The 14,356-nt window shown below is 35.0% G+C and overlaps 1 pseudogene; it reads left to right on the top strand.

The window, feature by feature from the left end:
* The first annotated feature begins 583 nt into the window (after positions 1-583).
* Positions 584-14,356, top strand: part of LOC122734133 — a 39,825-nt pseudogene continuing 26,052 nt past the window's right edge.

The following is a 14,356-nucleotide window of genomic DNA, read 5'->3' as shown; positions in this document are numbered from 1 at the left end:
TTCTTACACCTTAGTCCCTGCCATATGGGTTTCAGTTCAGTGACACAGGCCTCCTGGCTGTTCCACCCCAAAGACACTCCGTCACTGCCTTTGGGCAGCTTCTCTGACTGCCCTCACTACCTGGAATGCTCTCCCTCCCCATCTCTGCTTCTTGACTCCCTACTAATGTCCCATCTTTCACAGGAAGCTTTCCGAACCCTTCTGAATTCTAATGCTTTCCCTCTGTTCATTATTTCCTATTTATTCTGTAGGTAGTTCGTTTGTACATTTTCGTTTGCTTATTATCTCCCCATTAGGTTGTGAACAAGGACTATCTTTTTTGCCTTTTTTTCTATTCCCAGTGCTTAGCACAGTACCTGGCACGTAGTAGGTACTTAATAAATGTTAATTGACTGAACGTCATCCCTTTTTCCATTAAGGAAAAAAAAAATCCTGGCAATTTGGTTGTCCTTTAAAAAGGAATAAAAAAAAAATAAAACAAAAAAAGGCAATCTTTAGCTGGGTTTTTTTTTTTTTTTTTGCACAAATTTTATTCATTTCTTTATTCCATTGGCTGAATTTAAGCCCCGTCTCCCAACATGACGTCACAAGTCTCCACCTTTCTGCGGTTTTCTGTTAGACTGGGGTGTAGCGCCTTGTGAGAAAGGGGCTGCCAGCAGCTGCCTCGCGCTCGCGTACCCCCGGACCGCCCGATCCCCCGTGCGAGCGAGTGCTCTGTGTGTGGGAGGTAAGTAAGACCCCCGGGGCGTCCCTGTTATTCCCTTCCTGTGTTCCCCCATACCCTTTGGGGCATGGAAGGATGAACACCACCACCCCCCCACCCCCCCACCCCCGCCCCAGACCTCTGCCCAGGGCCTTTGGGATTTTATCACAGATAGATCTGCCCTTGGAAGTCCCCAGGTCACTGTCTGTCCGTGAAGAGGGATGGAGGTCCTCCGGGAAGGCATGCGATGATTCCCCCCCCATTCCCCCCCACCTTAAGGGGCCCCTTCCCCCACCGCCGCTTTACTGCGTCCGCCCTCTCCCCCCCTTCCCCGCCCCCGCCCCTCTGCGGAAGGTGGGATGGCTGGGTGGCAGTGGGCAAAGCAGAGCCAATCTGCGAAATACGTCTTATTTTTATGCCTTTCCATTTTCATTCGTACCTTTCTTATCATTCTGGATTCAATAAACGCCTGATCAGATAAACATCTCCATACATATCATACAATAGAAAAAATGGATTGTCGGTGCACCTGTTGATCTCTCTATTCTATAGCTTAGATTTTATTTTTATATTTAGTAAATTCTATCTGTATTTTTTCAGAGCTGCCAATGTTTTTTTTTCTGTCCTTCTCTCTGTTCTGTTTATTTTTTTTAAGATGCCTTAGTGACCATCTTTTGTTTTATTTTTCCCTCCCCCCTCCCCTATCTCTGGTTTTACTATCTCCCACACCCCATCTTTTAGAGAGAGAGAGAGAGAGAGAGAGAGAGAGAGAGAGAGAGAGAGAGAGAGAGAAATAGTCTTTGTAACAAATATGCATGGTCAAGGAAAACAAATCCCCTACTATGGCTGTATCTGAAAATGTGTCGTATTCTGCATCTCAGCAGTCAAGATGTCGGTTTCATGCGTCATCGTCCTTCTTCTAGGATCTTTATTGGTCATTGCATTGATCAGCGTTCTGAAGCGTTTCTATGGGCAAACCCCACCCCCTTTAGGCTCGCCGAACTGGATGCAGAGCTAATCCAGCTTTATGAAACCAGCAATTTATGTACAATTCCTTATCTTAAATACTTAAAAATGGACAAAAGGATGGTTCTTATATAGGACATCTAACCGATTTAATTGAACTGGGAAGATTAATCTTCTTATTTCAAAGGTTTTTAAAAATATTTTTACAAGCATTTATTATCACTTTTTCCCACTGGCACCCTCTTTCCAACAACAACGACAAAACCCCTCACAATAATTACGTATATTCTAGCAAAACCAGTTCCCCTCCTGATCATGCCCAAATAGGCAGGTGTCATTCTGGATTTTCAATCCATCATCTCTCTGGTAGGAGGTGGGTAGCCTGATTCATACGCAGACCTCTGGACAGCATTATTTAGAGTTCTACAAGGATTTTTGGTTTTGGGGTTTTTTTTGGTTTTTGTTTGTTTTCTCTCTCTCTCTCTCTCTCTCTCTACAATGGTGTCTTTGTGTAAGTTGTTCTAGTTCTGCTCTCTTCAATCTGTACCAAATCTTAAGAGCTCTTCCCAGCTTCCTCTGAAACTGTCCATTTCTTATGGCACAATAAAATATTATACTGTGATTACATTCGTTTTTTGGCTACTTCAAAAAGCACTTCCTATAAATATTTTTCTATGGATGGGTCCTTTTCCTTTTCCTTTGCTCCCTATGTGGTATAAATTTAGTGCTTGTACAGTCGGGCTACAATTTAGAAACTCTATGGGCACAATTATAAATTGTTTCCCCGTATTTCTGTACTAATTTGCATCCCTACTAGCAATGCTTTCAGTGTGCTTATTTTCCTGCATCCTCTGCACTCTGCAGCATTTGTCATTTTGTTCATTAATAGTGAATAGACAGTTATTAAACACCTACTATATGCCAACCACTGTGCTAAGCTCTGGGGATACAAATACCAAAAAGAAAGACAGCCCCTGTGTCAAAAAGTTCGCAATCTAATGGAGGAAGATGATACACAAAAGAAAGCTGGGAAGTGCCTGTGTGTGTGATTTTGTTTTTCATCCTTGCCAGCCAGTCTGATGTGTAGGAGGTGGAACCTAAAAGTTGCTTTAATTTGCATTTCTCTAATTAGGAACCTGGAGGATTTTATCATATGGTTGTTGATTGCTGGGATTTCTTCTTTCCAAGATTTAACTAATTATTGGTGAATGGTTCTTAGTCTGATAAAATTCAATTAATGATATATATATATATATATTTATATATGCATACACATGTATACATGTTATATGAAGCCTTTAATAGAGAAATTTGCTGCAAAATTTCCCCATTAACCTGTTTCCCTTCTAATTTTAATGGCATTAGATTTGTTTCTGCAAAAGCGTTTTCAAATTTATACAGTCAAAACTGTTCATTTTATTTCCTGTGATCATATGTATAAGCTTCTTTGATCACAAACTCTTCACTTATCTATAAAAGTGAAAGGTATTTTTTTTGAAAGGTACTTTCCCCCTCTTGTTCCTCTAATTACTCCATAGCCTATAATGTGTGCTTTTGGCCATAGTGTATGACACCTTAGACTCTACGCATAGTAAGCAATGCTGCCATATGGACAGGGCTATATATATATATATATATATATATATATATATATATATTTTAGGCAATGGGGATTAAGTGACTTGCCCACGGTCACACAACTAGTAAGTATCAAGTGTCTGAGGCTGGATTTGAACTCAGGTACTCCTGAATTCAGGGCCGGTGCTTTAACCACTGCACCATCTAGCTGCCCCCCCCACAGGGCTATATTTTAATGAGACAAAATGCATATAATTATTGATAGCCAACAAAAAGAAGGTACTCCCTATTCAGTTACAGCATCAAAAATCTCAAGATTTCTGTAATGACAAAGTAGGACATTTACTTAGACCTCTGAAAGCCCTATGGGCTTCCATACCATAAATTCATCCCAGGATGAAATAATTATAGCATCATATTTGTACCTAGTGGTCAGGGCGAATCTAGGAATCTGGTAGAAATTAGATGAAGTAATTACTTCTATTGTGCCCTGTGTTTTTTGTTTGGTTTGGTTTTGGTTGTTGTTGTATAAGAATGATGTAATCAGGGCTGCTAGGTGGCGCAGTGGATAGAGCACCAGTCCTGGAGTCAAGAGGACCTGAGTTCAAATTCGGCCTCAGACACTTGACATTTACTAGCTGTGTGACCTTGGGCAAGTCTCTTAACCCCCATTGCATCACCAAATTGTTTTTTTTATTTAAAAAAAATGATATAATCAACAACAACAAAACAAACAAAAACCGAATGATATAATCCTGGAGCAGCTAGGTGGTGCAGTGAATTCAGGAATTCAAATACAGCCTCAGGTACTTGATCTGAGTTCAAATCTGGCCTCAGCCACTTGACATTTACTAGCTGTGCAAGTCACTTAACCCCCATTGCCCTGCAAAAAAAAAAAAATATATATATATATATATATATATATATATATATATATATATATATATATATATATATATATATAGTTCCTAAGAATACACTCAGTCTCTTGGATAGAACAGTTGAAAAGAATAGTAAAAGATAGTTGTACCTACTTCAAAAAGGCAGCCTGCCTGATAATTATTGGTAATATACAGAAATGCTGAAAATTTTTCTGGGTTCATTTTATATTGTGCTACATTACTGAAGTTCATTGTTTTGATGAGTTTTTAAAATTGATTTCTTAAATAAAAACCATCAAATCATCCACATAAAGTGATAGTTTGGATTTTTCTTTGCCAATGCTTATTTCTTCAAAATGTTTTTATTGTCTTATTTCTATGTCTTGAATTTGTAGTTAAATATTGAATAGCAATGGTTATAATGGATATCCTTGATTCACCCCGATCTTATTGGAAAGACTTCTAGCTAATCCTTAATTAAAGATATTGCTTGCTTTTTGTTTTAGATATAATTCTTTTTTTTTTTTGGAAGGCAATTGGGGTTAAGTGACTTGCCCAGGGTCACACAGCTAGTAAGTGTTAAGTGTCTGAGGCCGGATTTGAACTCAGGTACTCCTGACTCCAGGGCCGGTGCTCTATCCACTGCGCCACCTAGCTGCCCCTTTAGATATAATTCTTATCATTTGAAGGAAATCTATTATTCCTATGCTTTTTTAAAACAGAAATTGGTATTAAATTTTATCAAATTATTGGCATCTTTTGGAATAATCATATGATTTTGTCAGTTTTGGTATTAATATTGTCAATTATGTTTAAAGTTTTCCTTATGTAGAACTAGACCTTTATTCCTGGCATAAATGCAGCCTAATCGTAGTATATATTAATGTAGCCCCCTTGCTAATATTTTATTTAAAGTGGTCATCAATAATCATTATTAAAATTGGTCTTTAGTTTTCTGTCTCTTTTTGAATCATTGTATTTTGGTACTACGGCCATATTTGTGTTATAGAAGAGATTTTGTAAGATCCCATCTTTACCCCTCTTTATTTTCAAACAGTTTATGTAGTTTTGGAATTAATTATTGTTTAAATGTTTGGGAGAATTCAGGTGTTTTTCTGAATTAACATTTTTAACATTCACAATTAGCATTATTTTAACAATTTTAGCATTTATTTTTAAAATTTTGAATTCCAAATACTCTCCCTCCTTACTCATTGAGAATGGAAGGGTTGTCATATTTACTATACATAGCATTTTTTCATATTAGCCATATTGCAAAATAAAAAGAAAGAAAAATAAAGAAAATGAGAAAATATGCTTCAAACTATACTCAGAGTTGATTGGTTCTCTCTCTGAAAGTGATCAAGAGTGATTTAGGTAATTTTTTCATATGTCTCTTGCTAGCTTTGATTTCTTCTTCTGAATGCTATTTATTTATATCAGTTGGGGAATGATTTATATTTTTATAAATTTGTCTCATTTTCCATATGCAAAAGTCTGACAGGTAAATTTTTCTATGTTCCTCTAATTTGTCTAAATCCTTTACCCATTCTGATATTATCTTGTTATAAAGAATGAGATACTAGTCTCTGCCTAGTTTCTGCCAAACTGCTTTCCAGTTTTCCCAGCAATTTTTATCAGATACTGTTTTTTGCCCCCCCAAAGCTTAGATTGTTGGGTTTCTCAAACATTAGATTACTATGGTCATTTACTACTATGTATTGTGTATTTATTCTATTCTGCTGATCCATACTAGTTCCAGATTGTTTCGATGATTACTGCTTTGTATTTTTGAAATTTGACATTTATTCATTGTTTTCCTTGATATTCTTGACCTCTTGTTTTTCCACATGAATTTTTAAAATAATTTTTCTACCTGTATAAAATAATACTTTGGAAGTTGGATTGATATGTCACTGAATAAATTAATTTAGGCAGAATTGGCATTTTTATTATATTGGCTTAGCCTACCCTTGAGCAATTGATATAAATCCAGTTGTTTAGATCTTTATTTATTTGAAAACTGCTTTGTAATTGTCTCCATATAGTTCTTACATTTGTCCTGCAGATAGACTCCCAAATATTTTACACTGAATTGTTATTTTAAATGGAATTTAAAAACTTTAAGTCTCTTCCTACTAATTTTTTGCCAGTAAAATATAGAAATGTTGGTGATTTGTGTGGTTTTATTCTAAAACCTTGCTCAAGTTGTTCATTGTTTAAGTTAGCTTTTGAGTTGATTGATTCTCTAGAGTTCTCTAAGTCTACCATCATATTTTTTACAAAGAATGATATTTTCTCATTGCCTAAAGCTATTCTATTTCTTTTTTCTTGTCTTTTTGCTATAGATAGCATTTCTAATACAATATTGAATGACAGTAGTGATAATGGATATCTTTGCTTCAACCCTGATCTTACTGGGAAAGTTTCTAATTTTTAGAGATAATGCTTGCTCTAGCTTTTAGATTAAAAATTCATTTTAAGAGAGTATGCACTTATTTATATACTTATAAAAATTTTTTAATAAGAATGGGTATTTTATTTTGTCAAAGGCTTTTTCTGTACCTATTAATATAATCATGTTTTTATTGATTTGGTCAATTTTATATATTTACATATATATTTTCCCAATAATTAATCAGCTCTACATTCCTGTTATAAATAATACCATGCTAGTATATGATCTTTGTGACATATTGCTGTAATATCCTTGCTAATATTTTGTTTAAATTTTTTGCATCCAATATTCATTAGGGAAATTAGTCTATAATTTTCTTTCCCTAATTTTGCTCTCCCTGGTTTAGGCATCAAAATCATATTTATGTCATATAAAGAATTTGGTAGGACTCCTTTGTCTATTTTGTCAAATAGATAAATGTTTGGTAGAATTCATTTGTAAATTCATCTGGTAATGGAGATTTTTCGTAGGCAGCTAATTTGTTGCTTGTTCAATTTTGTTTTTCTAAGATAGGGTTTTTCAAGGATTGTATTTCCTAGTCTGTTAATCTGGGCAATTTATATTTTTTTGTAAATTTGTATCCACTTCACTTAGATGGACAGTTTGATTGGAATATAATTGGACAAAATATCTCCTAAAATTGATTTAATTTTATCTTCATTGTGATACATTTACCTTTTTCATTTTTGATTCTGGTAATTTGGTTTTCCTCTTTTATTTTTCATTGAATTAACCAAAGATTTGTTTTATTTTTTTTTATAAAATCAGCTTCTAGTTTTATTTATTAGTTTAAAATTTTAAAAAATCACTTTTATTAATTTCTCCTTTAATTTTTAAGGTTTTTTATTTTGGTGTTTAATTAGACATTGTTCATTTTTTTTCTAGTTGAATGCCCCATTCATTGATCTGCTCTTTCTCTTTTTTATTCATTTGAGTTTTCAGAGAGATAAAAATTCCCCTAAGCACTGCTTTGGCTGCATCTCACAAATTTTGGTGTGTTGTCTTATTGTTGTTATATCTTCCTCCCTTCTGCCCTCCCCCATTTTGAAAGGTATTTATTGGGCCAGACAAACCTTTACCCTTTACAGCATTTGGCTGCCAATTTCTTATCTCTTTCTTCAAAAATGGTGATAATGATGAAAAATAAAGAAAAGAAGGACAAAATAATGAGCATAACTGATAAATACATTGAAAACATTTGAAAATATGTTGAAACATTTGTAGACCATATTTAAGCATATTTAATACCACTTCTTTCAACACATTACTTTATAATTTTTCAATATATGCAATATATTGCACAATTTTTTAATATATATATCACAATGAAAACATTAGAAGAGAACAGATCATATCCCTCTCACTGGTATGGGTAGGGGAGGTATTTTGAACCAAACAAAGGCCAGAGGCAATAGCAAAAGATAAAACAAATACCTTAGATTCCATAAAAAGGGAAAGCTTCTGCATATACAAGATAATGTACTTTGGATAAGCAAGGAAGTGTCAATTAAGAGAAGAAAATGGAGGCAGCTAGGTGGCGCAGTGGATAGAGCACTGGCCCTGGATTCAGGAGGACCTGAGTTCAAATCCAACCTCAGACACTTGACACTTACTAGGTGTGTGACCCTGGGCAACTCACTTAGCCTGAATTGCCTCACCACCCCCCCTCAAAAAGTATCAAATTATTGTATCAAATTTAACTTTTGCATGTGTGGTTGCTCATTCCATTTACATTGTTTATATATATATATATATATATATATATATATATACACACACACATATACACACACACACACAATTTCCTTTCCTGGCTCTCTTTACCTGACTTGGCATCAGTTGGTATGAATCTTTTTATTCATGTTCATATTTTCTTATATTATGGTAGTATTTCATTATATACATACACCACAATTTGTGGGAATATACTTTCCCCCTAATTTTTTGCTAATTCTGCAAGAGATGTTAAAAATATCCTTTTTTCTGCATGGAATTATCTTCTTGTAAGTGGCCTCCTTGAGGAATAAACTCAGTAATGGGCTTTCTGGGTCAAAGAGTATGAGCATTTCTTGGTTTTGTTTTTATTTTTTTGGTGGGGCAATGAGGGTTAAGTGACTTTCCCAAGGTCATAAGCTAGTAACTGTTAAGTGTCTGAGGTTGGATTTGAACTCAGGTCTTCCTGAATCCAGGGCCAGTGCTTTATCCACTGCGCCACCTAGCTGCCCTGGCATTTCTTTGCATATTTCCAAATTCCTTTATAAAACTGTTATACCAATTCATAGCTCCACTAGCAATTCATTGGTGAACCTAACTTCCCACAAACCCTTCAAAACTAATTATTTCCATCTTTTGTCATTTTCCCAGTTTTCAAGGTCTGAGGTAGAACCTCAGAGTTGTTTTGATTTGTATTTCTCAATAGTGATTTGGAGCATTTTTTTTCATGTGGTTATAATTACTTTGCATTTCCTCTTTTGAGACTATTTTGTTCATATTCTTTTACTACTTATCTAAGGGTGAATCTCTTTTGTTCTTTTATGTATCTATTAATTGTTTATATATTTTAGATACTAACACCCTGTAAAAGCAATTTGATACAAAGATTTTTTTCCCTATTCAACCACTTGCTTGCTCATCAAACATGCATTCATTTTGTTTATGCAGAAGCTTTTCTGTTTTGTGTAATCTAAGGTATTTGTTTCATCTTTTGTAATTGCCTGTATCCCTTGTTTGGTTAAGAATACCTCTCCTGGGACAGCTATGTGGCACAGTGGATAGAGCACTGGCCCTGGAGTCAGGAGGACCTGAGTTCAAATACAGCCTCAGACACTTAACACTTACTAGCTGTGTAACTCTGGGCAAATCACTTAACCCCAATTGCCCCACCAAAAAAAAAAAAGAAAGAAAAAAGAATACCTCTCCTACCCATAACTGTGAGAGGAATATGAACTGTTTCTTTTCTAATATTTTCATTTTACAAGCTATAATATCAAACATGCCCTGCCACATTGGTAAGGCATGCATTTTGATAAAGGTTATGCATATGCAACCATATGAAACATATTTCCATATTAGTCATGTTGTGAAAGAAAACACAGACCAAAAAAAAACCCATCAAGAACCCAAGAAAAATAAAGATAGAAAAAAAATATGCTTTGAGCTGCATTCAGACTCCATCAGTTCTTTCTCTGGAGGTGGATGGCATTTTTCACCATAGGTTCTTCAGAATTGTCATTCACAGTTGATTGCTGCACGATATTGCTTTTACTGTGTATACTCTTCTGATTCTTCTCACTTCACTTTGCATCAGTTCATGTATGTCTTTTCAAGTTTTTCTGAAAGCATCCTGCTCATCACTTCTAACAGCACAATAGAATTTCATCTCCATTATGTGCCACAATTTGCTCATCCATTCCCCAATTGATGGGCATTCCCTCAGTTTCCAATTCTTTGCCACAAAAAGAGCTACTATAAATATTTTTTATGTGTAGGTCCTGTTCCTTTTTTTTTTTTTTTTTTTTGGTAAGGCAATTGGGGTTAAGTGACTTGCCCAGGGTCACACAGCTAGCAAGTGTCAAGTGTCTGAGGTCGGATTTGAACTCAGGTACTCCTGAATCCAGGGCCCGTGCTCTATCCACTGTGCCATCTAGTTGCCCCCCCCTTTTTTTAATCTCTGGAACAGACCTAGTAGTAGTATTGCTAGGTCAAAGGGTACACACATTTTTATAGCCCTTTGGGCATAGTTCCAGATTGCTCTCCAGAATATTTGAATCAGTTCCCATTTCCACCAACAGTACATTCATGTGTCCCAAATTTCCCACATCCCATCCAACATTGATCATGTTCCCTTTCTGTCATATTAGCCAATCTGATAGGTGGGAGGTGATACCTCAGGTTTGTTTTAATTTGCATTTCTTTAGCCAGTAGTGATTTAAAGAATTTTTTTTTCATATGACTAGAGATAGCTTTGATTTCTGCACCTAAAATCTGTCTAGTCATATCTTTTGACTAGTTTTCTATTGTGAAATGAGTCATATTATTATTAATTTGACTCAGTTCTTTCTATATTTGGAAGATGAAGACTTTATCAGAGAAATTTGATGTAAAAATTTTCCCCAGTTTTCTACATTCTTTCTAATCTTGGCCACATTGGTTTTGGTTGTGGCAAAACCTTTTAATCTGATGTAATAAAAATTATTCATTTTACGTCCCATAATGCTTTCTCTTACTTGGTAATAAATTCTGTTATCTATATATCTGAGGGGTAAACTATTCCATACTCACCTAATTTGTTTATGGTATCACCCTTTATGTCTAAATGCCCTAATAAATGGTCAGTTTTTTGTAGGTTTCATGTATTTCTTTTTTCTTTTTCTTTCTTTTTCTTTTAGTGAGGCAATTGGGGTTAAGTGACTTGCCCAGGGTCACACAGCTAGTAAGTGTTAAGTGTCTGAGGCCGGATTTGAACTCAGGTACTCCTGACTCCAGGGTCGGTGCTCTATCCACTGCGCCACCTAGCTGCCCAGTGTCATGTATTTCTAAGAAAAAAAGGTATATTCCTTTCATTTCTTATTCAGTTTTCACCAAATGTCTATCATATATAACTTTTCTAAAATTCTATTCATTTTCCATTCATCTTATTTTTTTTTGTTAGATTTATCTAGTTCTGAGAGGGGAAAGTGGATATTCCCCACTAATTTCATTTTATTGTCTCTTTCTTCCTGTTACATTTCCTTTAGAAAATTTGGATGCTATACTATTTAGTGCCTTTATGTTTAGTATTGATATTACTTCATTGTATATGGCACCTTTTCACAAGATGTTTCCTTGCTTATCTCTTTTTATTAGGTTTATTTTTTCTTTTGTTTTGTCTGAGATCATGATTGCTACTCCTGATTTTTTTTTTTAACTTTAGCTGAAGCATAATAGATCCTGCTCTAGCTTCTTACATTTAGACTGGGTGTGTCTCTCTGCTTCAGGTGTGTTTCTTTTAAACAATAGGATTCTGGTTTTTAATCCACTGTGCTATCTACTTCTATTTTATGGGTGAGTTCCACCCATTCACATTCAAGTGTATGATTATTATTTTTCTTTTTTTTTTTTTTAACAGGGCCATTTTCTTCTTTCTTTCTTTCTTTCTTTCTTTTTTTACAGGCAGGTTATGATTATTAATCATGTATTTCTTTCCATTATGTTTTTCTCTTCTTTATCCTTCTTTTACTCTCTCCTTTCACCCCATTCCCTTCAAAAGTGTTTTGGTTCTCACTACTTCCTCTCCCAATCTGCCCTCCTTTCTATCACACACAGCCTTCTCTTATCTCCCTCCTTTCCTCCTTCCCAGTAGAATAAGATAGATTTCTATACCAACTGAATGTTTAAGTTATTCCCTCTTTGAAACAATTCTGATCAAAGGAAGTTCAAGCATTTTCTGCCTCCCCCATATTCAACTTAATTGTAAAAGTTCTTTCACACATCTTATATATGAGATAATTTGCTTCAATCTACCTCTACCTTCCTCCTACTCCCAGGGCATCTCTCTTTCTCACCCCTTTATTTTTTTTAATACCATACCATCATAGTGACTTCATACTGTTCCCCTCTGTCTATGTATTTTCTTTCTGACTGCCCTAATTATAATATTCTTAAGAGTTACAAGTATTATCTTCCTTTGTAGGAATGTAAATATTTTAACCTTATTGAATCCCGAGTTTTATACTTGAAAGTCAAATTTTCTATTCAGTTCTAGTCTTTTCCTCAGCTTGCTTAAAAATCATTTATTTCATTAAATGTCCATTCCCCCCCCCCAAGGTATCATAATTAGTTTTTCCAAGTAGGTGATTCTTGGTTTTCATATTAGCTCCTTTGTCCTTTAGAATGTCACATGCGGAAGCTGCTAAATCTTGTATTACCCTGACTGTGGCTCCACAATATTTGAGTAGTTTCTTTCTGGCCACTTGCAGTATTTTTTCTTTGATCTGGAAGCTCTGGAATTGGGCTATAATATTCATGGGAGTTTTCATTTTGGAATCTCTTTCAGGAGGTATTTTACCTTCTGGTTCTGAGATAACAGAGCTTTCAGGTAGTCCAATAATTTTAAAATTATATCACTCAATCTATTTTCCAAGTCAATTTTATTTTTCCAAAGACATGTTTAATATTTTTCATTTTTTAAATTTCCTTTATTGTTCCTTAATATCTCATGCAATTATTAGGTTCCACTTGTCCAATTCTCATTTTTAAGTAATTATTTTCTTCATTGAGCTGTTGTACCTCCTTTTCCATTTGGCCAATACTACTTTCTAAGGAGCTGTTTTCTTTAGTGCTTTTTATGTGTATTTTTTTCCATTTCACCAATTTTGTTTTTTATAAAGTTCTTCTCTTTAGTATATTTTGGTGCCTCTTTTATCATTTGATCTAGTTCCTATTAGACAGTACCAGCCTTTTAGTCCCTTTGACCTAATCCTCTTGGAGAAGTTATATTCCCAGATTTGATGAGGACTCTAGAGTAGTGATAGATCACTTTCAAGAAATACGTAACAGTTACAAACCTACTTGAGAAGATTTAATGTTGTCTTTACTCCCCATGAGAGAGACAAATTGTCATGGAAGAAACAGTTTGGCTTATTTTGGTGTACAGTGTGAGAGTTTGTTCTATACTTAGGTTCTGTCAGGATATTTGCTTGCCAGTTTTCCCAGAAGTTTTTATCAAATATTAAATTCTTGCCCCGATACCTAGTATCTTTGGCATGGTCAAACACTAGGATATTGTACTCATTTCTTTTTGCATATTCTGTACATATTGTGTGCCTCATCTGTTCCATTGATCAATCACTTGTATTTTGAATCCAGTACCAACTCATTCCATTGATATGTTTTGTGGTCTGTTACAGCAGTAACATAAATGAAGGCCTCCTTCATTCACACTTTTATTCATTGATTCCCTTGATCTTCTTGAGCTTTTATTCCTCCAGGTGAAGTTGGTTGTTATTTTTTCCAGCTCTGGAAGGAAATTCTTTGGTAGTTTTGTTGGTATGACAAAGAGTTAATAATTTGTTTTTTGTAGGTTTGTCATTTCTTTATATTGGCTTGGTTTACTCAGTAGCAATTAATTTTACCCCAACTACTTCGATCTGTATTTCTGTAAATAGTGTTTTGTAATTGTATTCTTATGGTTCCTGTGCATCTCTTGCCAGGTAGACTCCCACATCTTTTATATGTTCTGTAGTTAGTTTGAATTGCCTTTCTTTTCTTGCCTCTTTTTCTTCTTGCTGTGTTTTGTTGGTAATGTGGGAAATTGCTGAGAATTTCTGTGGATTTATTTTATATCCTGCAACTTTGCTGAAGTTAATTATTTCCACTAATTTAGTAGTTGACTGTAAGTAAACAGTCATAGACTCTTCAAAAAGTGGTATTTTGGGGCAGCTAGGTGGCGCAGTGGATAGAGCACCGGCCCTCGAGTCAGGAGTACCTGAGTTCAAATCCGGCCTCAGACACTTAACACTTACTAGCTGTGTGACCCTGGGCAAGTCACTTAACCCCAATTGCCTCACTAAAAAAAGAAAAAAAAATTAAAAAAAAAAGTGGTATTTTGTTTCCTCAGTTCCTGATGCTTAATTCCTTCAATTTCTTCATCTTCCTTATTGCTATAGCTAGCATTTGTAGTACATTATTGAGCAATAATGGTGAAAAAGGATATCTTTGCTTTGGCCCTAATCTTACTAGACAGGCTTCTAGTTTTTCTTCATTGCAGATAATGCTTGCTCACACTTTTTA

The sequence above is a fragment of the Dromiciops gliroides genome, chromosome X (genome assembly GCF_019393635.1).
Source record: "Dromiciops gliroides isolate mDroGli1 chromosome X, mDroGli1.pri, whole genome shotgun sequence".
Taxonomy (NCBI): domain Eukaryota; kingdom Metazoa; phylum Chordata; class Mammalia; order Microbiotheria; family Microbiotheriidae; genus Dromiciops; species Dromiciops gliroides.
The sequence above is the reverse complement of the archived record's forward strand: the minus strand, read 5'-3'. Positions and strand labels throughout refer to the sequence as shown.